The sequence below is a fragment of the Trachemys scripta genome, chromosome 25 (assembly GCF_013100865.1).
Source record: "Trachemys scripta elegans isolate TJP31775 chromosome 25, CAS_Tse_1.0, whole genome shotgun sequence".
Taxonomy (NCBI): domain Eukaryota; kingdom Metazoa; phylum Chordata; order Testudines; family Emydidae; genus Trachemys; species Trachemys scripta.
Window position 1 is genome coordinate 565,644 of NC_048322.1, and position 22,453 is coordinate 588,096.

At 49.7% G+C, this 22,453-nt stretch overlaps 1 long non-coding RNA gene across 1 annotated transcript; it reads left to right on the forward strand.

The window, feature by feature from the left end:
* The first annotated feature begins 10,701 nt into the window (after positions 1-10,701).
* On the forward strand, positions 10,702-13,458 carry LOC117870088. The gene is made up of 2 exons (XR_004643916.1): positions 10,702-11,035; positions 11,500-13,458. It is a non-coding gene; the product is annotated as an uncharacterized LOC117870088 (long non-coding RNA).
* The last annotated feature ends 8,995 nt before the right edge of the window (positions 13,459-22,453 follow it).

Consider the following 22,453-nt stretch of genomic DNA (forward strand, 5'->3'; position numbering starts at 1 on the left):
ATCTGCTTGGATGAGTGAAGCATACATGGACTCATTATGTTTTTGGGAGCAGGAAGAACTGGGCTCGCAGACACAGGAAGCTCTACCGGAGCGAAGACAAATGGACAGTCACAGTGAAAGGAAACCAAAGTGTTTTCTACAGCAGCAGGGCTCCAGGGCATTGGCCAATATGGACTATATTGTCTTCTTTGCTTCTCTGTCCTAATCTAAGGACTTTCCAGTGCTCAGTTGACTAATAAGCTCTGCTATGTTTTAAAAGTCTGCCCAGTGTCACAGCAAACATTTGCTCTGTGCATTGACTGAGGAACAGTCTCTGACCAGGAGTGTCGTTCAGCTGGACCTGCTGGCAGAGCTCACAGGTTGAAATAGGAGTGTTGAAGCCAGAGGCTCAGTCTCAGGTGTTGAAGCTACATCGCCTATCCTTGTGGAAGAATGGGACCCCTTGGAGGCCTAGTGCACTCAAGGGGCACCTCCCAAGGACTGTTTAAAAACCAGGGCATTGCACAGTTCTTCGAGTGCTTGCTCATGTCGATTCCAATTAAGTGTGCACGTGCCGCGTGCACGATCGTCGGAGAAATTTTCTACCCTAGCAACACCCGGTGGGTCGGCTGTGGAGCCCCCTCGAGTGGCGCTTTCATGGCACTGGATATATACCCCAGCCAACCCGGCGCCCCCTCAGTTCCTTCTTACCACTCCTGACGGTCATTGGAACTGTGGAGCGCGGCATAGCTGTTCTCCACTCTCCCTAGCTTAACCTGTTAGTTCTTATAGATAGTTGTAGTTATAGTTGTAGTTATATTCTTTAAAAAGGAGCGGAACTTTAGATTCAAGCAGCTCCTGATGGAGGCGGCACTTAGCCCAGATCCTCCCTCGGTGCCCCTGCAGCACCTACCGGTACTGCACCGCAAGCAGACGCAGATAAGGCCTCACGGCACTGTCCTCCCTCGGCACTGCGTCCACCACAAGCGCCTCGGCGCCGTTCCCTGTCTCCGGGACATAAGAGATCTCGCAAGACACAGGAGGCCGCTGTCCTAGAGGCACCGGCTCCCCCAGCACCGGTGGTAGAGGCAGACATGGCTCTAGAGCGCCAGAAGGTGCAGATATCTTCAACAGCATTGACTCCGGCCCCGGATGTAGGGCCGTTGAGTCCGGTGCGGACTGGCTCACCGCCTCGTTCGGTTGTGGAGCCCTGTCTCCCGTCTACTCCGGAGACCTTTGTGATGGCGAAAGACTTCATCGCCCTCACGAAGCCGGTGCCATCTCAGCCCGCGGCACCGCCTGCTCTTTGGACCGCGCAATCCAGGGACAGGCCTGCCCTGGTACGCCCGCCATCTCCGAGCATGGAGTCGCGGCACTGCTTCAGGTCTCGGAGCAGGTCCCGACGCCACTCGCAGTCCCGGCACCGACCTTCACCCCGGCACCGGTCGTACTCGTGGCCTAGGTCTTCTTCACGGCACCAATCTACGTCTCGGCACCGTCAGGACCATCGGTACCGATCGGAGTCTAGGCGTAGTTCTCGGCACCGGTACGAGGACCGCTCCAGTTCAAGGGGCCGCTCCCGGCACCACGTCTACAGGCGGTCTTCTTCGTCTCAGTCCAGATCTGGATCTCGGCACCGACATGGCCAGCGGCACTGCTCTCAATCATGGTACCACTCACCGGCACCGCGCAGGGACCGCTCGCCTATGGACCGGCACCGGTTGACACCGTACCGGACCGAGCCGATGCAGCCACGTTCAGCACCGCCCTGGCCCTCGAGATCAGCGTCTCACTCATCCGACGGGGCTTCCAGATCAGCATACCCTGCTCAGGGTCAGGCGGCCGCTGACTTGGGTCACTGGCAGGAGGGGACAGAGGACGCTGCGCAGGACCCTACGCATTGGTCTTTCTGGACCCCATGGGCGTATCATCAGGCGCAAGGGGCTCCACCATCGGCCTCTCGCTCAGCACAATCCGAGCCCAGAGTCCCGGAGGCCACCATCTCCCGTCCTCCTCCAGGGGTATGGAGGCTCCCGTGCCTACACCACCTCAGGCCCCAGATCTCGGGGCAGGAGATCCTCCGCATCAGGGACCCTTAGAACCAGACCCTCATTTGGATCCCTTGCCCCCGGAGGCATCCTCCTCATCTTCCCCGGATGAGGCGGTGGCGGGCACAAGAGCCTCAGGCCCGCCCCCAATAGATCTTCGTGCCCACGAAGACCTATTACGTAGGATGGCATGTAACATGGACCTCCAGGCGGAGGAGATAGTAGAGGTGCAGGACCCGGTGGTGAGCATCCTGTCGGTTGATGCCCCATCCCGGGTGGCGTTACCCCTGATTTGTACGATTCAGGCTAATGCCAATACCATATGGCAAACCCCTGCCTCTATTCCACCCAGAGGGGTAGAGAGAAAGTACTTCGTCCCCTCCAAAGACCATGAATACTTATACACGCACCCTCCACCGTGTTCACTAGTTGTGTCCTCGGTGAAAGCAAGGAAGCGTCATGGCCAGCAGGCGGCAGCGCCCAAATCGAAGGACGCTAAACACTTTGATTTGTTCAGGCGTAAAGTGTACTCGGCGGGGGGTCTGCAGCTCAGAGCCACGAACCAACAGGCGCTCTTGAGCCGCTACAGTTACAACTCATGGAACTCCATGGGTAAATTCAAAGAGTTGGTTCCCCAGGACTCAAGAGAGGAGTTCGGTGCCTTAGTGGAGGAAGGTAAGAAGGTGGCTAGGACCTCCTTACAAGCCTCCCTGGACATAGCGGACTCGGCCGCCAGGACACTAGCATTGGGCATAGCCATGCGACGTGTCTCCTGGCTCCAGGTTTCAGACTTACCGCCAGAACTGCAGCAGACCCTGCAGGATCTACCGTTCGAGGGCCAGGGATTGTTCTCGGACAAGATGGACTCTCGATTGCAGAGCCTCAAGGACTCGAGAACCATCATGCGCTCTCTGGGGATGCATGTCCCAGGGCCCCAGCACAGGCCCTTTAGGCCCCAGCCACTAAGGTTCTACCCTCCCCCGCCTCGTCCGAGACAGGACTTTGCCAGAAGGCGGGGACGAGGTGGTAGATGGAGGTCGACCGGCCCTCAACCCGGTCAGAACCAGGGCCCTCCTAGGCCACCTTCCGGTCCTAGACAAAACTTTTGAAGGTGCGCCCGAGGATGGCGCGCCAGCCACTTCCCAGGATCCATTTCCCTCCTTTCGAGATTGCCTCTCTCGTTTCCACCGTGCTTGGTCCCTTATACCCTTGGACCGTTGGGTCCTTCGCACGGTGGAGAGGGGATATGCTCTCCAGTTTTCTTCATTTCCCCTCTCCCACTCCCCCTCCCTGTCCCTCTTCAGGGACCCTTCTCACCAGCATCTCCTTACACAGGAGGTTTTTGGCCTCCTCTCCATGGGGGCCATAGAGGAGGTTCCCCCAGAGTTAAGGGGCAGGGGGTTCTACTCCCGCTACTTCCTGATCCCCAAAGCAAAAGGGGGTCTGCGTCCCATTTTAGACTTACGGGGACTCAACAAATTCATAGTAAAGTTGAAGTTCCGCATGGTCTCCTTGGGGACCATTATCCCTTCCCTGGATCCTGGAGACTGGTTCGCCGCCCTCGACATGAAGGACGCATATTTTCATATAGCAATCTACCCCCCGCACAGGAGCTTCCTTCGATTTGTAGTAAACAATGTGCACTACCAATTTGCCATCCTTCCCTTCGGCCTGTCCGTGGATCCGAGAGTGTTCACCAAATGTATGACTGTCGTGGCAGCATACCTTCATCGACAAAGGATACAGGTGTTCCCGTATCTAGATGACTGGCTGGTGCATGGCCGCACCAGGGAGCAAGTTCAAGCTCACATCCAGATAATACTGCAAACATTTCACGAGTTAGGCATTCTACTCAACAAAGAAAAGTCCACTTTGGAGCCAACCCAGAGAATAGAGTTTATCGGGGCAGTCTTAGACTCCAGACTTGCCCGAGCTCTTCTGACAGACACTCGGTTTCACACCATCACAAGCATCATCCGAGGGCTCCAGGTCTTCCCAATTACCACAATAAGGACATGCCTCGGCCTGTTGGGACACATGGCCTCTTGTACTTACGTAACCAGGCACGCCAGACTTCGGCTTCGCCAACTTCAGGCCTGGATATCGTCAGTGTACCGCCCTTATCGACACAACCTGAATATGGTGGTCACGATTCCGAACTTGGTCTTGACCTCTCTCACCTGGTGGCTGGATCACAAGGCGGTTTGCGCAGGAGTGCCGTTTCACGCCCCACAACCCTCCCTGCACCTGGTCACGGACGCTTCATCTCTAGGTTGGGGCGCTCACATCGGGGAGCATCATACCCAGGGCCTGTGGACCACATCCCAACTAGCTGTGTACATCAACGTTTGAGAGCTGATGGCGGTGCGCCTAGCCTGTCAGGCATTTCTCGGTCTCCTATATGGCCGTTGCGTGTCAGTCCTCACAGACAACACCACGGCCATGTTCTACATCAACAAGCAAGGAGGAGCCCAGTCGTCTCTCCTATGCCAAGANCCAGATGAGTTGCCTGGTTCTGCCTTTTGCTGCTCACCTTCTTTGGGGTCAGTCTGTGATCTTTTCTATCAACTCATTTCCTTTTGAGTCGTACGAGTGTGTGTCCCTCCAGCCAGGAATGTTCCTGAGCTCCAGATGGGGGGGGGGGAGAGGTTTGATCCCAACAAGCTACACTGAGGCAAAAACTACCTGTGCCTGACATCCACTAGGACTGTAAATGGCGTTGGCTGCTCAAGTTAGTGATCTTGATGTAAAAAGACAATTCTAGTTGTAGAGCAGATGCAGCCCAGGTGCAGTAGTTGGCATTAGGTTCCCCCTTGACCTGACCTAAACAAACCCTGAGCGTCACGGTTATACTGTTCCCCCATTTCAAAGCAATTGTTAGTCATCAAGTTCCCCCTTCGGGAATAAATTGTTTAATTCCCAGTTGCTCGGATGTTGCTTCAGGTTGTGCTGGAGAGCAGATATTTTTACTACTGTTTTCTTCACTTAAAATATATTGAACTATAACAAAGAGCAGGAACAGGGCAGGGATAGGGAAAAATGTTATTTCACCCTCTGTAACAACAGAAGAAGATCGGGTAAGTCAGAGGGATTCCCTTATTCCCCATCACCATCCCAATCCCCCTGTTGTTCAGTTGGTTAGGTCAATAGTTTATCTAAAGGGCTGGCAAGAGGATTCCCTAGTAAATGACTCGGAACTAAGCAAAATACCCATACATTGGGCTCCCAAAGCAGTTGTGGCACGGGCTCTGCAGGAGGTCGCTCCTGAAGATATCTCCTTCCTAATCAGCTGCATGTTGCCTATTATTTGGGAAAGGCAATCCCTATCTAGGTAGAGATGGGGAAAAGGGAAGTGACATTTCTGTTCAACTCTCCCCTGGGAGAAGCTGCAAATGTGTAGAAAATGAAATCCATGTTGAATGTGATATAGCTGCAGAAAGATACCTATTTTTAATAGGCACCTGACATTTGGTGTCTTACAGGGATGCTAAGCAGCACCTGAATTTAGTCCCTAATTTAAATCTGTGCCACCAGATTAAAGAAATAAAAGGGCATATTTGGGGGCGTTATACCTCACTATCGCTACTGATATGTTGTGTGGTTGGTGAAGTATTCTACGCCAGGAAAGTCTAAAATTACTCGAAGTAAGGTTAAAAATTTGACAAGAACTAAGGTAGAAATTGCAGGTACTGGTGGTTGATTTTCACCCCAGAGATGGAAGCTATGGTGACCTGTGGCCCAGGTAAACTATTTTTAGTACCCTGCTCCCTTGTTTAGTGGCATTGGTTACACACCTGAAGGATGCCATAATTAAATTGGGCACAACTGTCTTTTACCATTTGGATCCAAAGTTTCATTAATCACAGAGAAAAACAGCTGATTCCTTCAGAGACATTCTATGCCTCTGGGTCTGAATATGGCTGCCTTGTTGGACAAGAAGCACTTTGATGCTGGGCAAATGATGGTAGCCAATGAGGGAATGTATCAGATTCCAAGTTCAGACTGCAGGATACGTGAATGCTAAGTTCATAGTCTGTTGTTTGGTCTCTTAGATTTGCTATTAAGTCTAATGCATTTGTATCAGTTCTCCTCCTTCTACTACTCTGAAAGATTAGAAAGTGTGAAAATAGAGCACAGGTGGTTTTTCTCATGATGCAGCCTTCCCATGTAGCGCGAGACCCCCTTTCACCCACACTTCTGGGAGAAGACCCAGGGAGAAATGAACTCACAGAAATGGAAGGCTCCTAGGTTATTGTAGAATGTGACTTCACACAAAGCTCACTGGGTGGAAATGGGAATTAAGAGAAAACTGCTCTATCACTTTATATTTTGTAATCGTTAAATGAGTTGTTACCAGCGACAATGAAATTAAACATGAAGTTATTTACTGTCACGGAAGAGGCTGATGATGTGATAACTTTCAGTGTTACAATATAATTCAGGTTTTCTTCCAGTTCTCTCCCTGCCCCCTCCTACTATATAGGAAATGGAGGCTAATCCTGAAATTAAAACCTCACTCCAGAGGAATTAGAGTAGGGTGATATGTGAGAGAAATAGCATGTAGGAGAATAGAGACGCAGTATAGACTGTAATTATTTCTATTTCAAATTGAATTTATTTTGATAAATTTTAAATCTTCTGTTAAGAGGAAAATTACTTGAGACAAGATTTGGAAACTTTTATCCAGTTAGAAGGTAACAGCCACAGAGTTCTCCAGGTCTCTTGTTTGCAAAGCAAAGATGTCACATCAGGCAGGAGATGTCCAAATCTAAAATGGTGATGGATGTGTGATGGTAGCTTTTCTTGGTTGGTTTTTAGGGGGTTGGTTTTTTAATGTAATTTTTGTTTTGTTTTTGCAACCAGTTATTTTTATAGGTGCTGAGGCCCCTTTTCCTTTTGAGCACAGCTGTTTAACCCTCAGGCCTGGCTCTGGAAACCTCCCCAAAACTGGCCTTGTGTTTCTTTCATTGGGACACGTCTTATCAAAGGAGTGGTTCACACCTGATTTGTCCTGAAACCTCGGGGGAGGGGTAGTAAGATAGCATAAGGAGGAATCGACAACAATAAAGTTAAAGGTAAGGGTGAAAGACTCTCACCTTGCAGGTCAACAAGCCTGTTCTGTTCATTACCTCTGATGCCTCTGGCACTGGTCACTCTCAGGCAGCACACTGGGCTAGATGGATGATTGTGGCTTTCCTCATCTGAAAGCTCTGCAGCCACTGTTTGTCATTCCAGATGTGCATGACGATGTGATCCCAGCACTCAGTGCTTGTTTCCCGAGCCCAAAAGCAGCAATCCACTGTGGTCAATACCTCCATGAATGCCACGAGCAATCTCCTGTCGTAGCTACTACGTGTGGCAAGATCAATGTTGAACTCCTCTGCCTTTGTAGTTTAAGGAATAACTCCACTGCCACTCATGACATGTAACATATTCGTCAACAGTGCGGGATCCATTCCTGTAATACGAAGAGGCAGAATGTGCAGTACACCAACCATTGAAAGATGGCGCCAAATGCTGATGAAGGTGCAGGGATTGCTGGGATGTGAAGCAATGCCTCATGGGACATTGGGACAGGACTCAGGATGTCCCGTGACCCCCTCTGCCTTCTCACAACTCTTGGCAGCAGAAGAGGAAGCGATGCACGGTGGGGTGAACACCGCTGCAAGTGCCGCAAGTGTGAATACGGTATTGCACAGGCAGCTGACAGTGTGAACACACAATAGCGATGTCCCTTCACCGCTCTGTGAGTGGCACTGAACTCCCAGCACTGTAACTCTGCCAGTGTAGACATAGCCTCAGACAGATTGATCCCTCTGGGGAATGAAGTACAATGTCAACAAAACCCTGCGAGTCCAAAGTGCTGGACCATCTATGCCATTACCTGGTTCCTAAACTGCAACTACAGTTTCTACTCCATGTAAATCCAAAGATTGAGAGGTGCAGAGATCCAACCCCTTATAATCTTAGAAATGCTTTATTCCTTTTTCTATTCTGTGTCTGTTTCTTTTTATGAACTTGGAGACCTCCCAGCCTTTCTGTTACATTGGGGTGTAATAGTGCGGCTCTCTCGCTCTCTCTCTCTCTCCCTCTGTGTGTGTGTGTGAACACCTCTGAAATCTACAAAGGGAAGATGCTAGGAAGAATAGTTCCCCAAAGCTTAATAGCTTTAAAACTCTGCCCTATGAAATGACTGAATGCATGCTCCTCACCTATGGAAGCATTGCAAGGCATTGAGCTGTCAGATATGTATTGTTCAGTGAGAGCTCTTTGAACTTCTTTTACTAATGTCTCTCTAAGGTTTGTATGTGTTCTGGGGCAAGAGGGCAAGGAGAAGTGTTAGCTACATAATAGTGACATCTAAGGAGAAAACTGTAATTGGCTTTGAGGTTGTAGGCTAAATGTAAGTAATAATTTGGTTTTGATGTTGATATATTCAGCTGGCTAAATCTGGGTTCCACTGCCTGGGTAAAAAGCTCTGATTGGGGTTTCAGCATCACTAAATATGCACCTGCCTTTTTCGGTTGCTCTTTTAGAGATTATAAGGGTTGATTTTCTGCTGTACTAATCTGATGGTTTGTCTAAATTGATGACTTGATTCCACTGCAATATCATTAACTCGTTGAGTTACTGATTTGACCTGAACTTTATCATTGTATTGTTTAACCCTTAGCTGAGTGGTGTCTATAGCAGTGGTTCCCAAACTTTAACAGCCCGCCAACCCCTTTCTCTAAATTGTGAAATCTCATGAATCCCCTCCTAAAAAGGAATATTTCCAGGGTTTTAAATTTAAATTTCCTCAGTGTGATGGATGTGCTTGCTTTGCTCTGCATAGCTCTTTGAAGTCTGGAACCTTTGGAGAAAGATAAAGTTTCAGGTCTGGTTTGGCATCAAGTCTCTTTCTGTATTTCATTTTCAGATGTGCATACGAGGAAAAGGCTTTCTCGCATAAGTATGTTGTTGAAAATGGTAACAAAACTGCAGCAGCTTTTTCTGCCAGAAGGGGGTACTCGTTTCTTAAACTCAGCCAAAAGTTGATCAATGACAGATTTCTGAAACTCCTTTTCAGTTTGTAATCACAGGAGATCTCAATCATTTTCTCTTTTTCCTCAGTGTTCAATATCTGTTGAGGAAGTGGTATCATCAAAAGGGTTGTGAATCCAGTGATTATCGCTGATATAGCTGGAAAGTAATCCCTGAAAGTTGTGCAAAGTCCTTTTAGGTGTGCAGTTATATTGGTTTTAGTGCACTGATCCAACTGAAGTTTATGTTCTGCCAGGAAGTCATGAAGATTACTGAAACACTGTTTGATTGTTTTCCAAACAACTTTCCCAGAACTGCAACTTCTTTATCATGGATTCAGCTCGGTCTTGCACATTGAAAACTGTTATATTGAGACCTTGAAGAGAGAAATTTACGTCATTAATTCTTGAGAAAATATCTGCTAAATAAGCTAGGCTCTGGAGACAGACATTATTTTCCAGACAGCTGGCAAGGTGGAAAGGGTGGCTGTTGAAAAAAAGTAGGATTTCCGTTTTAAGCTCAAACAAGCGCACCAGGATTTTGCCCCGTGAGAGCCATCTAACTTCAGTATGGGTCAACAGACAATGGTGTATACTACCCATTTCTTCACAAAGTATGTGAAATATTCTGGAATTTGTTGACCGTGATTTTATGAAATTCACCATTTTCACTGCATTGTCCAGCACTTCCTTCAGTCCCTCAGGCATGCGTTTTGTTGCGAGGGCTTGTCTATGGATGCTGTAATAAGTCCAAGAGACATTTGATGCAATGTTTCTTGCTCGAGCTACAAATCCAGGATACTTCCCCGTCATTGATGTGGCCTCATCAGTGCAAATGCCTCGGCAACAAGACCAATCTATTTCATTTTCTTGAAAATATGCATTAGTCAGATTGAAGATATCTTCTCCAGTTGTACATTCTTCCAATGCTCGGCAAAACAACAAGTCTTCTTCAACCAGACCTTCATTCACATAACATACAAACAGTAGCAAAATAGCTAGATTAGCTTCATCACTTGATTCATCCAACTGTCTAGCATAATATGGACTATTTTTCACTCTCTGTACAATTATGGTCTCTACGTTATTTGCATGTCATTAATTCTTCGTGACAATGTATTATTGGACAAAGGTACCATGTCAATCCTTTTTGCAGCCTTTTCTCTGAGCATGCAATGAACTACGTCTTTTATACATGGACCAATCAAGCTCTCTGCTACGGTATGGGCTTTTGATGCTTTTGCTACTAGGTAGCTCACGTGGTATGATGCTTCAAGTGCATTTTCATTATCAGTACTTGCTTTGGATATAAAACTGGTAATGTCACTTTTCCTCTCAGCTAATTTTCGCTTGAAAAAATCAACAGGCTTGTCGAGTTGTGCAGGATGCCTAGTTTTTAAATGGCGCCGAAGTAGAGAAGGTTTGAGGCTGCTGTTTGCTAGAACATCACCACAAATCACACACAGTGGTTTTGGACATTCTTGATCACCAATGCATGTAAAGCCATATTTTATATAATCATCATCATATTTTCTTTTCTTTGTAAGTGACTTTCCAGGACCATCATGATCATTAGACGTAGATTTTCCACAGTGTGGACTTGAGGAAACACTAGCTGATTCTTGCGTCTTTACACTTTCCTTTTTCAGCCACTTATCCATTGAACTTGTGTACAAAAGTTCTAATAAAAACAACACAGAGAGACTGCTAACAACCAACAAACTAGAAAATGAGAAGATTCACTCAAGTCTCACTGAAGCAAAACAGCACTCCAGAGAGAATGACAATTACAGAGGCAACTTAACACTGCTACACTGGCTACAACGTGCTTCCGGCTGGTTTGGCTCCCAAACAGCTTTTCTTCTGCTACGAGGTTTCTCCCTAGGAGGGTGTCCTGCGAGGGACAAATTAGCTTGGATCACCCCCCACGTACAACACTGCTCCTGCTCACTCAGTCCTCCATGCCAGCTTCCCCTGTCTGACAAGGTGTCACGGAGTATTGGGGGACTCAGGGCCCTGCACCCCCGGCCTCCTGCGATTCACCATGACTCTCAGCCAGCCAGTAAAGCAGAAGGTTTATTTGGATGACAGGAATACAGTCCAAGACAGGTCTTGCAGGCACAGACAACAGGGACCCCCTCAGTTAGGTCCATCTTGGGGTCCCAGGGCGTCCCAGCCCCCCCTTGGGAGGTCAGAGCAATCTCTGCCTCCCCACCATCTCACCACCCAGCTTCCAACACTCTGCCTTCAGCGACCCCTCCCACAACCTTTGTTCAGTTTCCCGGGCCAAGGTATCACCTGGCCTTCAACCCCTTCCTGGGTTCTCATGTTACACGCTCAGGTATGCGCCCTCGGGCAGACTCCCATTCTGTAATGCAGACTATCCCAGCCACACTCCCCTGTCAGCATTCACAGACCACAGTAAGAACAGTCCCAGTTCGTCACACAAGGAAAGGAGTCCGAGCTGCCACCTTCAGGTCTGTGGGTCTCAGCTGCCACCCTGCCCACCACAGGGCTCAGGCTACTGGCCCCGCACCAGGGCCTGGGCTGCCAGATCCACTCTCCCTGGGGCTCTTGCTGCTGGATCCCATTGATCGGCCCGGTCAACTGAGCTCCACTGAGTTTGTGCTGCAGGTCCCGCTGACCTCTGGGGCTCGGGCTGCTGGCCCCAGCTGTCCAGCCCCACTCTCCTTTGGGCTTGGGGCTGCCAGCCCTTCCGGAGCGCTGGGGTTCGGGCTGCCGGCTCTCCTGCAGACGGAGGCAGGGCTCGGGCTGCCAGCCCCAACTGCATGGCCCTGCTCTCCCTGAGGCTCTGGTTGTCTGCCCTGCAACCGTGTCCCACCTGCTGCCTCCAATGTCGGGGTCCTCTGGCCACCATTAATGATTTTTTTTCTTGTGAACCCCCTGTAACCTTCTGCGAACCCCAGTTTGGGAACCACTGGTATATAGTAATTTAGCCTTAGTGATGTGTGCTCTTGGATTTATTTGTTCGTGTTAATAAAACATGTAACTGGGCTATTGAGTTATTTCTTTCAATAAGCAACAGGGGCTGGAACTTTTATTTGTATATTTCCCTTTAATTCAATCTCCATTTTCTTCATTTCATACTCTGCTTAGTTAAGGAACATGGAGCACCAGAAACTGACACAAGCCTTTTGCTGCCCCATTCTGTGTCCATCCGGCAGGAGTAGAGAACAAACCTCTCCTGGGGCAGGGATTGTCACACTGGACTGTAAATACAGATGCATGTTCCCAAGCTTTGCTGTCTGTCTTAAATTCTGGCATAAGGGTGACACCTACAGCTGCTTGTAATCACGCCTGGCAGGAAGGAGACCCCTATGCCTATTCCCTGGGGAGACAGGGGGATCTGGGAGACCCTAGACTCTGGGGGATATTTACCCAGTGCTCAGGTGCAATCTATTCAGGGGTGATGCTGGAGAAAAGAGCTGGGCACTGCTTTCCCCACATTTCTCCTTATCCCCTTTCGGTCTCTCTCTCCTCTTTCCCTTTCTTCCCCCTCTGCCCACCCTCTGGCAGGGAGGCTTGGTCACTTCCCTGCTCCCAGGGGCGCTCACTCTCGTGTGCTAATAGGAGCGAGACCCTGGGTGTGGGACAGTCCCTTCAGCAGCTCTGGGACACACAGAGGAAGGAGGAGGAGCAGAGATGGGGGTGCTGTAGGAGACTTGATTCAGTGATACTGGAGCATAAGCTTTCATGGGTGAATACTCACTTCGTCAGATGATGAAGTGGGCATTCACCTACAAAAGCTTATGCTGCAATCCGTCTGTTAGTCTATAAGGTGCCACAGGACTCTCTGTCACTTTTTACAGATCCAGACTAACTCGGCTACCCCCTGATACTTCATTCAGTGAAATCCTTTACAGAACCAAAGAATCCCTTAGCAGTGCATCTGGCTGCATAAAGTCTCACAGCAGTTCACCAATTTGTCTTATCTGCTGCTGGGATTCCCTGAATTACTTTTATCACTTCGTCATTTAGCTTTGCTATTGTGCAGATGCAGGTCATTGTGCTATTTAATTTATATTTTACCAACAAGTCCTCCTTGAAAATATGCAGCAGTAAGTACTTGCTAGTTTTAGCAGCGACATCTGTGTTTCTGGTATTGCACTTGCTCTGGTTTTTTACTGTGATTTCTCATTTGAAATTTTTAATTCTAACTTTCTCTTCTTATTTTTAGAGCAGAAGGTTATTCTGCTGGATCAGCTGACTTCCAGCCTGACTGAATTTCTGGGCTGGTCTCAAAAAATGTTTTTAATCAATGGCGATTGCGTTTTGCAACTGCTGTTTTGCCTCTCAATCCAGCCCTTTGTTTTTTTCCGTATGTCATTGCTTGTGTGTAGAATTTGATTCGCAAATATTCAGTAAAGACGGTATACCCTCTCATGTAACATCCTTGTCAAAGGCAAAAATCGATTGTAATTTTTGCTGAACTTTAGAACTGGTGTAGTGGGTCAGACGAATAGTCCATCTAGTACAGGATCCTGTCTTCTGACAGGGGCCAGTGCCAGGTGCTTCTGAGGGAATGAACACAACAGGCAATCACTGAGTGACCCATCCTGGCAGTCAGAGGTTTAGGGACACCCAGAGCATGGGGATGCATTCCTGGTTCTCTTGGCTAATACCTGATGCACCTAGCCTGCGGAACTGATCTAATGCTTTGTTAAACCCATATATAGTTTTGTCCTTCAAAACATAATGAGCACACATCTACAACCCCAAGAGGGCTTGACATCCCGAAGAATTCTAAAAACATGAGTTATACACCCTGAGGTCAAGAAACTTTAATTAATACATGATATTTTGGTCTTATGTGCCTCTTTAAGCCTGAGCCTTTAGGGCTTTGAGGAGGGGGTTTGAGCTCCTGAGATCCCTTCCAGCCCTGATATTCTATGATATATTCTATGGTGACATAAGGCCACTTCCAGAAAAGCTGGAGCTAAACACCTGAATGAAACTTGGTCTACCCTCATACTTCTCCTGTTACCTCTCCCAAACATTTCACATACCTTAGTCCATATCTACACTACAAGCCTATGTTAACTCAAGTTATGTCAACCTAGACTCGCTAGGGGTACTGTGTCAGTTCTGTTACTGATTTGTGCTCTTGTAATAAATCTGTAATGGGAATAAATTACACCAGCATAGAAGGATATTGAATGCGAACCCTATGGAAATTAAAAATTTAAATTATCCTCCACGTGTCCCACTAAAATGAATCCAACCCTCTGGTCACTTGGGCAAAATTATCAGTGTCAGGATGCTACATTGTGAGCACATTAAATGAAGCTGCAAAATAAATGATGTTTAAATGACCTCACTCTATTTTTTACAATCCTATGTTAAGAGGCAATTGATTTTATATATAAACTAGGCAGGGTCGTTTGGAAGCCGAAGACTTTATCTTTAAGGAGCTTCCGCCTGCCTGCTGGGGTGAAATTTACCCTTATGGGGTCATCAATTTTCATTTCCCTTCTCTGAGAGCAGAGCTGGGGTTAGCGCACCTCAGGCTGGGATGTCGAGCCTATGTCCCCATCTGTCCGTCACTCTGGGAACCTGTCTCTGCTCACAGGCTGCCTCCAGCCTGTCCGGCCAGCTCCTGAGTGCTGTGCGGGTAAGTCATTTGGCATACGTAGCACCTGGGAGAAACAATCTTGCCATATGCATTGGTGGTATAGTGGTGCGCATAGGTGTCTTCCAAGCAGTTGACCTGGGTTCAATTCCCGGCCAATACAGGAATCTCCCCTTTTCTTGGCTGGGAATTGGTTTAATTTCAGTCACATTGTATCAGTTTATCAATGGAATGGGAGAATTAATGTCCCAAATCCCAGCAGGTCATTCAACACCCAGTGGAGGAAGAAAGGGGCAGGACTATACAGTGAGCTGTTGGAGTCATCCTGGTATTACAATGTTTGGTTTATTCTTTAAAAATTTTCCTTTACTTCCCTCTCTGTTTTAGACTCAGAGCCTTTAAGGTCAGAAGGGATCATGGTGATCATCTGGTCCAATCTCCTGTACCTTGCAGGCCAAAGTACCCCACCCAACCACTCCTGTAACAGACCCCCAACCTCTGCTTGAGTTACTGACATCCTGAAATCATGGATTAAAGCTGTCAAGTTACAGAGAATCCACCATTTACACTGGTTTAAACCTGCAAGTGACCCATGCCCCATGCTGCAGAGGAAGGCGAAACCCCCCAGGGTCTCTGCCAATCTACCCTTGGGGAAAACTCCTTCCCAACCCCAAATATTGCCATCAGTGAGACCTGAGTATGCGGAAAAGACACAGTGGGCAGACACCTGGGAAAGAATTATCTGCAGTAACTCTGAACCCTCCCCACCTATTGTCCCAACTCCGGCCGTTGGAGATATTTGCTACTAGCATTCACAGATTGGCCACATGCCGTTACAGGCAGTCCCATCACACTACCCGTCCATAATCTTATCAAGCTCAGTCTTGAAGCCTGTTCGGTTTTTTGCCCCCACTGCTCCCCTTGGGAGGCTCCTCCAGAACTTCACTCCTCCAGTGGTTAGAAACCTTCACCTAATTTCAAGGTTAAGTTTGTTCATGGTCAGTTTATATCCATTAGTTCATTACTAGTGGGGGCATGTGATAGTGTGGGGGAGGGAGAAAGACAGAAGAACTAACAGTGGGAGGGAGCCGGAGAGATTCCCTGTTCCCCATCACCCATCTCTGGGAGGAACCAGTTGGAAGTGCCCTTGGGAAGCTGCCGCTAATAACTCAGGTGTAAAATCATTATTCCGTTGGAATCAGATTAAAGCCTCCTCACACCCGGTGTCATGGCTCATTCCTGGGATGTCACTGGCCAGAGCAATACAATGAGTAGAACCAAATCCCTTTCCAGAGCCCAGGCAAACACAGAAATCCTGGGGCTTTTCATTCCTAGACTTCTGGCGCCATCGTGTGGCCCTTTGGTTTCACTCCTTTCTGTTCAAACCTTTAGCTTTCTGCACAGAAATGTTAATTCCCTGGGAGAGACTCGGGAGCGTTTCTCTGTTTTGTGTTGTTAAGGATTGAAATGTTCCCGGTTCCTCGGTCCCAACCTGCTTCCGGTTCTACTGCCCATGCAGCCCCATCCCCGACCTCAGCCCCCAGTCGATGCTGATTCCCTAATCCCCATCTGTGCAGGGGGTGAAACCTGTCACTCCACATTGCCTAGTTCCCCTAACTCTGAGGGACTTCAGTTCCTCTGTGTCCCCAGGGACCCTCCACACCACTCCCCTGTTTACCACGGTTCAGATATTACAGTAGCATCAGTCTGACACTCACTTTAGAGGCCCCACATTAATAACCATTTTCAATATGAACTTACTGGAGATTCTATCGCAATATTTGGGTGGGGGGAACCTATTAAAAATATTCATAAAACACCTTTCCCAAGAAAGTCCCAGGGCTTTTGATATCCCATGAATCGGACAATGAACGTCTACTGACCATGTAGCTGATTAGAGAGCCACTTCCTGGACACTACAGTACTAATAAACAATGGCCACATAAACACCACCTTATACCGGAAACCTACTGACTGCTATACTTACCTACATGCCTCCAGCTTTCATCCAGACCACACCACTCGATCCATTGTCTACAGCCAAGCTCTACGATAGAATCGCATTTGCTCCAACCCCTCAGACAGAGACAAACACCTACAAGATCTCGATCAAGCGTTCTTACAACTACAACATCCACCTGCTGAAGTGAAGAAACAGATTGACAGAGCCAGAAGAGTACCCAGAAGTCACCTACTACAGGACAGGCCCAACAAAGAAAGTAACCGAACGCCACTAGCCATCACCTACAGCCCCCAACTAAAACCTCTCCAGCGCAACATCAAAGATCTACAACCTGTCCTGAAGGACGATCCATCACTCTCACAGATCTTGGGAAACAGGCCAGTCCTTGCTTACGGACAGCCCCCAAACCTGAAGCAAATACTCATCAGCAACCACACTACAAAAACACTAACCCAGGAACCTGTCCTTGCAACAAAGCCCGTTGCCAACCCTCTCCACATATCTATTCAGGGGACACCATCACAGGACCTAATCACATCAGCCACACTATCAGAGGCTCGTTCACCTGCACATCTACCACTGTGATATATGCCATCATGTGCCAGCAATACCCCTCTGCCATGTACATTGGCCAAACCGGACAGTCTCTAGGCAAAAAGAATAAATGGACACAAATCAGATGTCAAGAATTATAACATTCAAAAACCAGTTGGAGAACATTTCAACCTCCCTGGTCACTCGATTACAGACCTAAAAGTCGCAATATTACAACAACAAAACTTCAAAACCAGACTCCAGTGAGAGACTGCTGAATTGGAATTAATCTGTAAATTGGACACCATTAAATTAGGTTTGAATAAAGACTGGGAGTGGTTGGGCCATTACACAAAGTAAAACTATTTCCCCATGCTTATCTTCCCCTCCCTACAGTTCCTTATATCTCCTTGTCAAGTGCTGGAAATGGGCCATTTTCATTACCACTACAAACAGTTCTTTTTCTCTCCTGCTGATAATAGCTCACCTTAACTGCTCACTCTCCTTATAGTGTGTATGGTAACACACATTGTTTCATGTTCCCTGTGTATATATACATCTTCCTACTTTATTTTCCACTACATTCATCCGATGAAGTGAGCTGTAGCCCACGAAAGCTTATGCTACAATAAATTTGTTAGTCTCTAAGGTGCCACAAGTACTCCTATTCTTTTTGCGGATACAGACTAACACGGCTGCTACTCTGAAACCAGCTAGATAAGATCCCATCTTTACACAAATGTCAGGGAGCCCTGCCTGAAAACAGTGACAACCTTAGAACAGTTCGTCAGTAGAATTATCACACTAAAGCATATGTGTAAAGCATATGCCCTGCCACTGAGCTCCCTCCCAACCAATACAGCTAATGCCATAAGGCATTGGGGGAGAGGGTCTCCATGTCACATCTCGGTGATTTGGGGCAACAAGAGCTTCCACATTATCACATAGTGGATGGGGCCGTGGGTGGAAGGTTGGGAGGGATGGAAGAGGGTGGAGCCACAGGCAGAAAGGTTGAGGATTTGGTATCACTAGCCCCTGCTTAGCGAGTAGGGTTCAGTTTAGGGCAGTGGTCCCCAAAATGTGGGGCATGCCTCCTAGGGGCAAAGAGGAATGTTCATGGGGGCACCTCAGGGCCTGAGCCAGCCCCCATGGAGAGCAGGGAGGGAGCACCACTCTGCCCCCAGGCTCCCAGCCTGGCCTCGCCCCCTTACCCCATCCACAGCCCTCTCCCCGGCAAGCCATGGCCCCGCTCCCAGCCCCAGTTCTAGACCGTGGCTGCTGAGGCGCTGCAGACATGGATAAGAGGGCACAATATGAAAAGTTTGGAGACCACTGGTTTTGGGGGACACCCTCAACCACTTCTATGCAGTCCAATAAAATGTATTCCTTGCCCCTCAAGCAGGATGGACTAGTTGTGTTCTCTTGCCCTTTACTCATAACATTGGAAGAGAACTCAGGAGATCATTTAGTCCAACCCCCTGCTCAAAGCAGGACCAATCCCCAACTAAATCCCCAAATTGTCCTCTCAATGATTGAGCTCACAACGCTGAGTTTAGCAGACGACTGCTCAAACCACTGAGCTATCCCTCCCCTTTATTATCCAGCAACTATAATAACATTTAATAGTACTCATGTGATTTGTAACCCAACATCAGCCCAAACTGGTCCTTTTGGCAAAACCGCCCCATCATTCTGCGTAGCTAGGCAGAGTAGGTGGTCTATGCAAACACAGTCTGTTCCTGAAGTCTTTCCCCTGGCTCATCACTAGATGTGAGGGGGGAGCTCATTCAGACCCTGCTTACGCTTAGTATTTAAAAACTCCTTATTGTCCCTACCTCTACAGGCCTCAGATTTCTCCGCCTGTCCTTTACTTGACAACTCAGATGGGGTGGCCAATTGGTTAAGGAGATGAACTGCTAATCCATTGTGCTCTGCACATGTGGGTTCAAATTTCATCAGAGGCATTTGGTCTTCTCTCTTCCTTTACAAACAACCATCTTCCCCCTTTGGTACAATCACAGACCAAACCATGTTGCTTCCTGCAAACAAAAACCATCTCAGGAACTCAGCCCCACCCCCCTGCTTAAAATAAAATGTCTAAATACCAGATTTCTAAAAGAATTCTCTAGTCCTGGATTTCTTAGTTTTTATCTCAAAAGGTAACATCCTATCTATTCCCCCAAACATCCCAGGACCGCCACAAATTATTAAAATGCCCCAGTCCTCAGCAAGGCCAGGACAGTGACCCATGGCTATAGTGTCTAGGCCAAGCTGTTCTGAGGGAGGCAAATCAAACATTTTCTCTCTGCTTCCCTTGGCAAGGTCTGACAGGAAAACAAAATCCCCCAAACTGAAGATTTTCTCTTGAAAAACCAATACTAGTCTGCTTGGGGACTTTGATTTGAATGTATTATTATTATTCTCTTGTGATTTCTGAATTCTTTCAGTTCAGTCTTTGTGCTCCAGGTGCGTTTCCAGGTTTTGAGTTGTGGGGGAGAGAGGCCAGGTCATGATGTCTCTTCCCTTCTTTCATAGTTTCTTCCAACTTGCTAGGAAGCTGCTTTGCTACGATGTGAGTCAAGCAGTGTCCATTGTCTCCGGGCTATCTCGGAGAAGTCTGCATTGTACAGGGCTCCTGGGATAGTCCTTGGGAGCGTGGATACTTTCAATGGGCCAGCAGCGAGTCTTGCTCCTCCACTGTGGCACCGGAAAGGCTGGTTGTGGGCATTTCCCAACTTCGTAACATAGTTCAGTAAGGCACACAGAGCAAAACTTCATCACGTCCCAAACAAGGCGAGCACACACCATCCAACAAGATATTAATGTTCAACAGATCACGGCTTTTGAACTGATACCTCACCAGGCAGACTTTCTACAAACCATAGCATCATTATGTGACAGTGGTGGGTAGGGGGCTGCTTTGCGCACAGCAGGGCTGACATTGCAATGGAGACATACCCGCAGAGTCCATCTCTCCCGGGATAAAGTTTGCAGCAGGGCTGGCCTGGGTCATGGGACTTGGGCTCCTGGAGCTAAAGCTGTGGGGCTCAAAACTGTGGTGCAGATACGTGTGTTCCTGCTGGGTTCGGAGACCCTGCCCCCTCGTGGGTCTCAGCAGCTGGGCTCAAGCCGTATGTGTGCACTGTCCTTGTAGGGGTCGGAGCTCGTACTCACCAGCTCCAAGAACTGGAATCTGGGCCGGCTTTAGGCCGATTCAGCCGATTTGGCTGAATTGGGCCCCGCGCCAAGAGGGCCCCGCGCTGCAGCTCTCCACCCCACCCCCAGCTCACTTCCCCCTCCTCCCCTCTCCTGAACGCTCTGCCCCCTCCCCTGCTGAAAAGAAGCAGGGGCGGGCCGGCAGCACCAGGTAAGCTGGGGTGGTGGGAGCGCGAGAAGGGCTCTGGGGAGGCGAGGCCCGTTCCCGCCGAGCAGGCAGGCCCCAGCGGTTCTGGCCCGGCTTGGCTCCGGCCCGGCCCCCCGCGGCGCGGCCCGGCTCCAGCCCGGCCGTTCCCCGCGGCTCGGGTTGGTCGGCTCCGTCCCGGTCCCCGCGGCGCGGCTCCGGCCCGGCCCGGTCCCCGCGCTGGGACGCGGCTCCGGGGACCGGAGCGTCTCTGGCCCGGCCCGGTCCCCGCGGCGCGGCTCCAGTCCGGAACAGCAAGCCCTGCCCCCAGGAATCGGGCCCCGCTCTTGCTAAAGCCGGCCCTGGCCGCCACCACCTCCTCCCTCCCTCCAGGCTTGCGCCGCCATTACAACTGCAAGCCTGGGAGGGTGGAGGAATGCCACCTGCTTGGGGAGGAGGCGGGGCCAGGGCGGGGATTTGGGGAGGGATCCAATAGGGGAAGGAGGGGGCGAAGTCGGGGCGGGGGGGAGAGAGAGTGTCTCCGGGAGGGCAAAATTGCTTGTTTGTCCAGTGTCCCGACCGCACATTGGTCAGGACCAGTGCCGTATTATTGCCTAGGGCGGCAAATTTGCAGGGGCGGAAGCTCCCCTCTGTGCCCCACCCACCTGCTCCAGCTCACCTTCACCTCCTCTGCAAGCACGCCGCTGCGTCCTGTTTCTCTCCCCTCCCAGCGCTTGTGCCGCGAAACAGCTGTTTTGTGGGGCAGGGAGGGAGTGGGGAGGAGGGGGAACGCCGCGCGCTGGGGGAAGAGGTGGGGCTGGGACAAAGGGATCCAAAAGGGGAAGCGAGGGGCAGAGTTGGGGTGGGGACTTTGGGGAGGGTGTTGGAATGGGGGCGAGAAAACGGCGGCAATTATTTCCTGGCCTAGGGGTGTCAAAATTATTAATCCGCCACTGGTCAGGACACGGGACAAACAAGCAAATATTGGGACAGTCCCGATAAAATCGGGACATCTGGTCATCCTACAGACTGTGTACAAACCATAGCATCGTTATATGACAGTGGTGAATAGGGTGTGCTTTGCGCACACCAGGCTGACATTGCAATGGAGACGTACCTGCAGAGTCCATCTCTCCTGGGGTAAAGATTGCAGCAGGGCTGGCCTGGGTCATGGGACTTGGGCTCCTGGAGCTAAAGCTTTGGGGCTCAAAACTGTGGTGCAGATACTTGTGTTCCCACTGGGTTTGGAAACCCTCCCGCCTCGTGGGTCTCAGTGGCTGGGCTCAAGGCCATATTTCTGCGCTCTCCTTGTACAGCCCTGCAGCTCCAGCCCCACAAGCCTGAGCCAGCTGCCCCGGGTTTGGAGACAGGTGCCCCGGGGGTGTTAATCGCAGTGTAGAGATAATGTCAGGGCACGTCTACACGGTGACGAAACCCCCGCGGCTGTCCTGCTTTGCCTCCTTCTGCTCCTTGTTCCCCGGGACGGGACGATCTGCCCAGAGATGCTGCAGCCAGTGGGTCTGGGCAGGTCCCGAGTCTGGGAATCCCCCCCCATCTCCCCCTTCCCCACCGCTGTCCCATCTACCCCCATCTCCCCCTTACTCCCCCTCCCCGGTCCCGTCTCTCCCTCCCACCCGGGCTGGGGGCTCTGAGCTCGTTCCCTGCAGCCTCTGGCTCAGGGGCTGCCCCTCCCCCCGGGCAGGGCGGGGCTAATGACGGGCCCCACCCCCAGCGCAGACCCCGGGAGAGGGGAGGCCCTGCGTGGGGCGGGGACACTAGGGTTACCATTCGTCCTGATTTACCTGGACATGTACTCCTTTTTGTGCTAAAAATAGCGTCCGGGGGGAATTTGTAAATCACTCAAAATGTCCGGGATTTCCCCCCTCCCCGGCAGAGCAGAGCGAGCAGCTGGGAGGGCTGCAGGAAAGTCACGGGCTGGACTCCGGAGCAGCTGGAGAGGAGCTCCTCCTCCCCCCC